Source organism: Falco punctatus (genome assembly GCF_963210335.1).
Source record: "Falco punctatus genome assembly, chromosome: 4".
Taxonomy (NCBI): Eukaryota; Metazoa; Chordata; class Aves; order Falconiformes; family Falconidae; genus Falco; species Falco punctatus.
This window is the reverse complement of record NC_137583.1, coordinates 35,151,730-35,161,311: the sequence shown is the minus strand read 5'-3', so window position 1 is coordinate 35,161,311 and position 9,582 is coordinate 35,151,730. Positions and strand designations below refer to the sequence as shown.

At 43.9% G+C, this 9,582-nt stretch overlaps 1 long non-coding RNA gene across 1 annotated transcript in view; it reads left to right on the top strand.

Moving 5' to 3' along the window:
* LOC308063580 overlaps positions 1-9,582 on the top strand; it is a 52,800-nt gene that overhangs the window by 23,976 nt on the left and 19,242 nt on the right. The window lies entirely within an intron of this gene.

Below are 9,582 nucleotides of genomic sequence, written 5' to 3'. Positions count from 1 at the left end.
AGTAACCTCCGCTGGCAGGGAGCTCTGCTAACACTGCAGGCAGTGCCTGCGAGCTCTGTGCTCCTGCAGAAAAGCAGAGCAGCAACGTGTGTGGCAAGCAAACAGGTAACGATGAACGGGAGCTGGGGGCAAGGGAATCTGTTCAAAGCACCCTGGCAACAGACAGAAAGAGCAACTAACTTTTTAAAATGCTTCTAGTCCTACATTCAACCTTTGCTGCACGTGACATTGCTGAACAGACATTGTTTAACCTGTAACTCTAGCTGCTGAGCACTGAACTTCCCTCCCCTGGGGAGGGAGGACAGAAAGGATTGCAGGAGGAGCACATTCTGGGCACACTGGCCTGGTGGCTGCTACAGGATTTTCTCCCAAGGACCTCAGAGTACACGTTTTGCAGCTTTGCATTCAACAGGTAGCAGAGAACAGCAGTGGCACTCGTAGGATTTGTGCAGTACAGCTTGTGAGCATCTTTGCTTTCTGTGGGCAGCCTCGTGTGGAAACAGGGAGCTGCCACTGCTGTCCTGGTAAGCAAGGCAGAGGAGGCAGAACTGGTTATTTCTCTGTTTGCCAGGTGGTATCTGCTGTGCTTTGGGAAGAGGAGTTCAGGGGACTCCCCTTGCCGAGAAATTTCTATGCAGACTGGAAATGGGACTCAGGCAAACCTTGTCTGCTGTGGGAAAACCTGTCATGGTAGCAACATTCAGTCCCGCTCATGCTCACCTCTGAGTCTTAATATAGCCAGGCACCAGGAGTACCTGAGATACTGTAACTCACAGCATTCAGAGTAGGTCTTCTAAGCCTGGGTTTCGACATGGCAATGGTGGTTAACAGGCTGCTGATTCCAAACTGCTCAAAATAAGGTTGGAGACTGCCTGTCGCTTCTCCAGCTCAGTGGATGAAGTTTGGTTCCACTCACATAGCTCTGTTGTCTGAAGCTCAGATGTCTACCTCAGTGTGTTCAGAGAGATGTAGTGTATGTTACCAGGGTTTCCCCCAGAGCAGATTGGTGGAACTGGAGATGCCATATTCCCAGTCTGATCCATGCCCTGCCTTATTGAAGTGTTATGTTACTTTCTCCCACCACTGCTACCACTGACAACAAGCATGATGAAAACATTTCAGGAAGAGGGTGTGGTGAAATAAAGACTGTACAAAGTTTGGCATCCACTGAAGCTGCTTCTGGAGACTTTGAAACAGTTCAGGGAATTTGGATGTGTCATTTTCATTCTTTCTAGTTCAGTTCAATTTTTATTATATAGACTTTATTTAAATGTCTCAGCATCAAACATTGTGATTACTGGGTGTGGAGCTGTACTGGATTGTTACTCATTAAATGTATTACAGACCGCTCCCTGTTCTTGAAATTAACATTTTTTCATGACATTTTTCTGACATGATAACTATATCCATTCAAACTTCATGTTACATTAGTACTTTTTTTGCATACTTAATACATTTCAGTTCTGTCTTTGCAAAAGTTGCCAAAGTCTTCAGACAAAACCTTCAACAAATATAGAAAGTGTAAATCTTCATTACAAAGTTATAAGAAGATTATTCCAGATGTTTTCCCATAGTAGTGATTTCCATGTGTTTGGTAGAGAGCTTGTGTGCTGTTGTGCTCTAGGATGCTGTGCACATAAATTCAAGGGATGTAAGAGAAAGCCTGAGATATTGAGTCTATAAAATAATATGGCTTCATAATAACTGAAAAGCTACATTATCCCAAATACTCAGAAACAAATATTTCCTATCCATTAACTGTATTGTTACTAGTGGAACATTTGCTATCAAAAAGGAATAAAACCAGTCAATATGGACATCTTAAAGATATTAGCTGGAAGAATGCCACGAAATGAAGAGCAAAGCGTGTACATATGCAGTGTGCAGATGTTCTCCACTGCATTATGTGGCCAACAGAAGTGTGCAAAGACAGTTCCTTTTATCATCATAGCATCAGTAATTTGCATTTAACACTCACAGGATCTTCTATCATCCCTCTATACCTGCTTCATTTTCATAGGAAATCCTTCCAACATTAAAATAATTTCTTGCAGCATGGAAGTTATGTATGCCCAAAACAATCTTCTGACTACTTAAGATAGATGCAAAATGCCACCATGTAATAAAGTTTTCAGCAGAAGAAAGCTGCTTTGCCTGCCTTGAGGGTGCTCTTTGCCTATGGTGTGTGCTAGAAAAGCATCTCTCAATCAGTTCTCTTCCATTGCAAACGCCCTGGTGCTGCTGTACCTCCATCTTCTTCTGCTACATGGATAATTGATCTCTGGGGAACTGCAGTAGCATAGTCACCCCCAGTTACTGAGCTCAGCTGAGAGGTAAATATATCATATTTAATGGTTTGCGCTTTACAGAGGGGAGGAAGAGGAAAGGCACATTTAGGTTTGATAAGCAAATGGTGTCTTCTGAACTTTAAATTCTATGAAATCATTTGGGCTGTCATTAAAGCTCAGACACCTGAGGAAACTTGTGATGAAAGAAAAGGGATGGAGGTCTGATAATTTCCCTTCCCACTAAAATCAGAAGTTACCAGCTGGAAAAAGATGACTTTTTTAAAACTTAAAAAAAAAAAAAATGTGTCTCAGATATTTCTTGGCTATGCAATTATGGAAGAAGTCTCTCTGTTCCAGAATTTAGGCTATTGTCCTTCCAGATGAAGCTGTCACAGCGATCCAGGTTCAGGAGATCCTGTTACATGAGAGGAAGGAGTGTAGAAATTGCTGAGTGAAAGGGAACAGGAACACATTTAATCTTTGATTTAAAGCCAGTGGACCTCATTCTTCACTACTTACAGCTTGTGCCAGCCTTTTTTACCAGTGTAAAGAAAGGGCAAAATATATTTTTCCTTTGACACGCAACCTGTTCTGATGTGGCAGACGAAGGTGCAGGTGAGCGAGAATCAGGGTCATCGGGAAAACACACAAAACACTTGAAATTCTGGCCATGTCTTATATCCCCCTCATACCAGTCCAGCTCAAAAAGCCTCAATTATTGTAACACCACGAAGTCTGGAGCCTCTGTTTCTGAGCACGGACCTGTGACAGAGCTTTGCCTTCAGTCCTGCAGGTGCCAGGTGGCTGCAGCAGTTCTGGGACCCTGATTCCCTGAACTCTGGGCCTCATTTACCACCAGACCAGCTCTCTTCCCACCAGTTCTTGATTTATAGAAGACAGCAGAATAGCTTGGCTAGAAGAATGATGTATGAACATGGCGAGTATCGAACACACTGCATGAAAAGATAATCAGTTTCCCAAACTGGTAAATTGACTTAACTGAAAGCTGTGCCTGTAGAACCCCCAGAATAATATTGTAATTAATTGCAATTAATAATTAATGGTAGGCAGTTAATTAATTGATTGCCATTTGTACTGAAGCACAGAATAATGACCCATAATAGCAGAGGCTTGTCAGTTTGGCCAGCTGCCTTTTAGCTGACTGTGTTTCCATCACAAGGTGCCTGCCATACAACAGGCAGGGTTGCCGCATGTCAGGTACCCGCTGGAGGGTGCGAGGGCCATCTCTGACAGTCAGGGAAAACTTCCTTCAGCCCATCTCCAGCTTCTTCTTCAGGCAGAAAAGCAAATTAACCCAAATTCAATGTGACAAGTATTTAAAATGCTAATGCCTAATAATTTGGCGTTATGAGGGAGGAAGGAATGGTAGAAGCAGAAATTTCTTCAGGCCTGACATGTTCATGGATATGGACTTGGCTGGTCTAAATTCTCACACTAAATATTCCATAGAAAACTTGATTACAGAAAGGCGAGAAAATATTAGTATTCAAAGCCAAGGCATTCAGAGGTTTTAAAACTTTTCATTAACTCATAAGTAGGAAAGAATGGTAACCAGTGACCTGAGTGCTCACAGCTGAAATGTCATAATTTCATTGGTACTCCTCTGCCTTTTTGGAATAATTTCTTTGAGCAGAGAATTTTTGTTAAAGTGAAGAATTAGGCTGCTTTTAATTTTATCCCTTTATTGTGCATTCAGACAGCTGCCTGGCACGTGCCTGTGTTTTGTTTACAAGAGCATGTCCAGGGGATGCTGCACTGCTGATGCTAATTAACACCCTGAATGTCACTTTCTTCCTGGTTTGTGTCACTCATTATGTGACATTGCTGAAGGGAAAAACAGAATTCAGAGGAAATTTCTGAGCTGTAGCAAAGATAAGGTGCCTGCAGTCCGAGGCAGAAATTTTCAGATACCTGAATTTTGCTTGACTGAGTGTGTGGGACCAGCCTGAGCCTCCTTAAGCACTCACGGCTTTGGTTAAAGGCAACCCCAGTTTGCACGGTCTTATTTGTGTGTATTTGCTGGGATGCTGTGACTGCAGGGCCAAATCAGAAGCACGGAATGTAAGCAGAAAAGTGGGAGGTTAGCACAAAGCCATGGGAAGATTTTGCAAAAAGTGTGTGGACTAAGGCCAGGGGAAGGAGGTGTGGAGGAGACCAGGATGCCATGGTGGGGAAATGGGAATGCGTGGGTGGAGGAGTGGGAAGGAACTGGGGGGTGGTCACTGTTGGGTGTCTGGTTGGGGGCTGAGGACTTTGCCAAGGTATGGACAGGTGTGAGAGATATTGAAGGGGATGGAGAAAGTATAAAGTGTGAGAAGCAATAATCTCTATGAAAATCTTTATAGAAATATTTGAACCTCTTATGTATGGATCTGTGTGAAGGTCTATATCAACTATAAATATAACATATTCATCCTGGGGCCAAGAATAATGTTTTTGGAAAATAAGCTAGCACTTTATTTATTCTTCATGCTTCTGAAGGGCAAGTGTTCTTTGGTAAATTTTCCTAACAGTTTTTAGAGCTGAAATGTAATCACTCAGTAGTTTGTATTAAAGTTACTGCTAAAATTTGGAATCAATTAATGTTAACAGTGTTAACTCACTGAACTTTAGAGAAGTAAAAAGGGAACGCAGAAAGAAATCTGCCTTGCTGTCCTTTTCACCGAGTTTCTGCCTTTTACATCGTGATGCTGAAAGGCCAAAGCAGCACTGGGGAAATACTCTGCTGAAAGAGGAAGTCATTCTTCCCTCCTTAATTAAAGAAAATGAACGATTTAAACTCACAGTTGATGGTTAGAGAACCAAAGCCAGACTCATGAACTTTTCAAACATACTTAAGTTCCCCAAAGTCTCCATCAGGGAACTGGCGAGGGCTTTGTCTATAACTGCTCAGCTGAATTACTTGGTCTGGTTATCTTTCCTCTTTCCTGCCTGACTCTGGCAAATAACCTCCAGCAGCAGGACCTGCTTTTGCTGGTTTATGGGCAGTGCCCTATACTCAACAACAGTTCCAGTGCCACATCCAGGCCAGGTAGCCTGTCCATCCCAGACAGGCGGTCTGTGCTGGGACTGAGGTGGCTCTGGGGCAGGTATAGCCCTGGCTCGTTGGCAGCGTGACCCTCCAGAGGGCCGTCCCCATGTAGAAAGAAACTCTCTCATGGCTGCAATGTAAGAGTACTTACTGTGTTTTTCTCCCTACCTCACACAGAGAAGGTGGAAAACTTCTGCAGTTATAAATCTTGCTTTCAGCCAGCCTCTTTCACAGCTCTGTTTCCCAGCTGTTTACGAGGAGAGCAGCATTAGATGATCATCTGTGGGCAGTCATTCACACCAGCTGCTAGAGGTGGATTAGACATCCTGCCTGGGGTTTATTTCTGTCCTGATGATAGGGATTTTGATGTTTGGGTGTTTTTCTCAACAAGCATCAGCTGTGGTTTTGTATGTACCTACTGCTGCCATTTAGTGATAACATTTACATACCAGATTTCTTGGGGAACACTTTGCTGGCAATCTCCTCTCTTAGATGGCCAGCTCTTGTGTAGATAGGGAAGCCAGGCTGGGCTTGGGAACTGACTGCAGATATTGGCTGCCTGAATCCTCACTCAGAAGTAACCTTGGTATAAGGCTCTGCTGCTGCCTACCATTAGATCATCTGAAAAGTCAACAGTAAAATAAAAATTTTGTGTGGGACCCATTCATTGTGGTTTGCAGTAAACATAGGATGGAGGTGATCAGAGGCTCCATAGTCCTGTTTTGAAGTTAGACATGCTGATGGAGGAGTGCCCTGTAGGCAAGGACCAAAAGCAACTTTGTGTGAGTGTACCAGGGAACTCAGACTGATAGTTGCCCAGCCACTTCTGTGCTCTCCTGGCACTGCCAAAGGCAGGAGCAGGGCTGGGTAGACCTTTGGTATGCCTTGGTCTCATAACAGGAGTCTCTGGAGTAGCTTAAACCTGCTGTGGCACTCAGACAGCTGGCATTTCCAAAGAAACCACCTTGGCAGCCCCACCTGAGTGAGCTTGACCAAGCTTGACACTGTACCGACTCAGTGCTTTGCATCAGGGTGACCCTGTTCAGCCAAGAGCTCCCCATCAGCATCCCTCATGTCCCATGGCTGCCGTGTCACCGCCCTCTCAATGGGGCATAAGAGCAAAACCGCTGTGTAAGGAGGAATGAGAAGAGAGGGTGTGGAGTGACAGGCGCCTCCCTTGCTCACATCCAGCCATAGTTTCAGGAGGGTGACTGAGCACCATGACAGCCCTGGTGACAACAAGGGAAACTCTTCATGGTCTTCTGAGCCCCAGGTGCTGTGTTAAGGTGTACTAGAGACATCTGAGTCTTTCTGATGGGACTTTAACAAGGAAGGCCTTGGAAAGGTAGGTAAAAGTATTCCTTTTTATATATATATATATAAAACCCAAATTGTGTATGTCAGCTGTGAAGGAGTCAGTCCTGAAGTTCATAAGCAACTCTTCCTTGGTGCACACGCAAGGATCACAGCAAGGTGTAAAAATGAAATAAAACTAAAAAAAAGAAGGAGCAAATATATGGAGTTCTAAACTTGTCAATGTGTTCGATACGCATTGCAAGTAACAGAAAGAGAGGTGCTGTAAATCAGAATTTGACTTTTCTCCCTTCCCCGTATCATAAAACATAACGAGTCTCCACAGGCATGAAGGAAGGGCCCATCTCCTTCCCTCTGACGGAGCGGTGCTATAAACCGCAGCAGTAGAAAGATGGTTCTGTCAGTTTTACTGGGCAAGACCTTGACAGAGTTGTTTAGGGCATATCTGCAGGACCAGACGTTGGAGCGTGCTCAGCCCAAGCTAAAAGTGAAGGGGCAGGGGCGCTGGGCTGGGCCTTGGGCACCTGCTGCATTATCACCGTGGTCCGGCACTACACCAGGCGGGCTCAGTGGTACCAGATTCCCTGCGGTCGTGGCATGCCACTGCTTTCCAGAGTAGGGAATCTATAAGGAGATCTAGCTTGCCTCCTCCTCAGGAGCACTGTGAGAATCAACATGTGTTGATCTGAAAGTACTGTTAAGGAACAGTATCAGTGTTGTTAGCAAATATCAGTTTACTGTGCTTAAAATGACAAGCTGCCTTTTGTCTTCCCGTTAAAATTTACATCTGCTCTAAACCAACCAAACAAAATAAAACCACCCCACACCCAAGGAGCCATCTTATAGTTCATATGAGTTCTCTTTTAAAAAACAGTAATCTTTTATCAAGTCCCCTGACATCCAATGGAGCTGGATTCAGCAGGTTCAGATTTACTGACTTGAATTTGCTGTGCCAACTTTTGCTAGAGAGCAATCTGGCCTGATAAAAGTTGTGTGTTTTTGCATAAAGTTCTCATGCAAATGCAGTTTAGAAGACCTTTAAATAAGCAATAAAAAATGTCTATTTCAAACATGCATATATATTTACATTAATCTGCAGCTAAGATAACAAATGCTATTTTTGCCTTAAATACTGAATTTAATGAAAACAGTATTTTGTGCCAAGCTGGTTATAATGATCGTGTAATTCAGAAAATATATGAGACATTAAAACTCTGTGACATCTCCTTCCCATGCTAAAGACTGTAAGAGGGATTGATGGGACCAATAAATTCATTCCCATAGGGAAGACTGTAGAAAAACCAGGAAGCACTACAAAATATAGCCCACCTGGTAGCTTTATGGCCCTGTGTGAATGCTGTAATCATTTTAAAGAGATGCTGATTAGTATCAGCAACAGGAGTTGAATTGGCAGCAGCAGCAGCATCAATTTCAACAACACTGGAGGTCCTTAAGTTCCCATTTTGTGACTTGGATGGAAATGATTCATCCAGTCAGCAGGTGCTGTTCAATCTGTACTACGTATATACAACTAATAGAAGAAGGAACGCAGATTTTGCACTAACAGAAATAACTGAATGCCTCAAATGTCACCAGAACTCAATGATTTGAAAGTTGTTTTGAATTGAAACTGTTTTACAATACAGTTGGACAGTAGACAGAAAAGATACAGGCCCAGATCTTCAGTGAAGTGAATGTGGCCACACCAGTTTATCCTAACTGGGAGTCGGGCACGGAGGTAGTTCTTTCACTTTCATTGTGAGTTTCTGAGTTTTCCACAGCTGAACCTCTTCCTGCTAAAATCCAGTCAAGCAGCAGCAGTTGGACTCAGCCAGCTCTTGAAGATTCGTCTGGCTGAGCCTGAAAGAGGAAAGGCAAAGCATTATAACTTAGGAAAGCAGAAACACGTTTCCACAGGCAAGGGTGGTTTTCAGGTTAGAAGCTGCATAAATGTGTTTCATGAACCTGAAAACCAGCATGACGGCATGATGCCATCAGCAAGAAGCATCAGTGATTATTCTTTGTAAGCTGTTTGTGTCTTTCCATTCAGATCCTGTCATCAGGGTTGACATGTTCTCAGTGTCTTCCTGGATGTGGTGTCTGAGGCCCAGAAATACGCACTTAGGTGCACTTCTCATGAAGGGAGGAATTGTCCACAGGCTTGCTGTGAAATGAGGTCGTTAGGGAGACAGGCTGAGTATATTTGATGTTCAGCTGGAGATGAAAATTACATACTCATAAGTCAGTTTGCTTTGGAAAAAGTATTTTTAAATTTGGTTTTAGGTATAATAAAAAAAACCCAGTATAAACTTGATGCATTGAGTTCTCCAGACCTTTCAGGTCTGGGAGGAAGGACTTTCTCCAGCAGACTTTTCCCATCTGGTGTTGTCCCTTGTGCTGCACAGAAACACTTGGCTGTCTCACAAGCAAACTCGCTGCTGTCACCCTAGTCAGGAACACAGACAATACCTCGCCATGCTCACTCTGCCAGGGATGACAAGCCGAAGTGAGGAGGCTTGGAGCTGCTCCTGGTTAGGGGGAGGAAGGTTATGGGGTTATGTGTCTCTGGCGTGCTCTTGCTTCTTTGAAAAGTTGTGGTGTGTGGATTGGAGAAGGAATCGGGCACAAAGCAGCCCTAAATTCATCCTCTCTGATCTTAGAGAGGTAGCTGGGATGCAAGGGTAGGTGTCGAGTGTCCCCATGCTGTCTTTGTACTTGGCCGTGCAGGCGGGGATGCTGCCTTCTGTGTGATGTGCCAGTGCTCATTCAAGCCACAGCTTCTCTGGGGTCCTGTCTTGCTTGCACACTGTTCATTTTTGCCTCTTTCACAGGCAAAAAATCTTGGAAGAGCAGCTGATGGAAACTTGTGTGTGTGCCTGCATTTTTGTCTGCAGCTGCTGTTTAAGGGGAAGCTTAATAGGTGTCCTC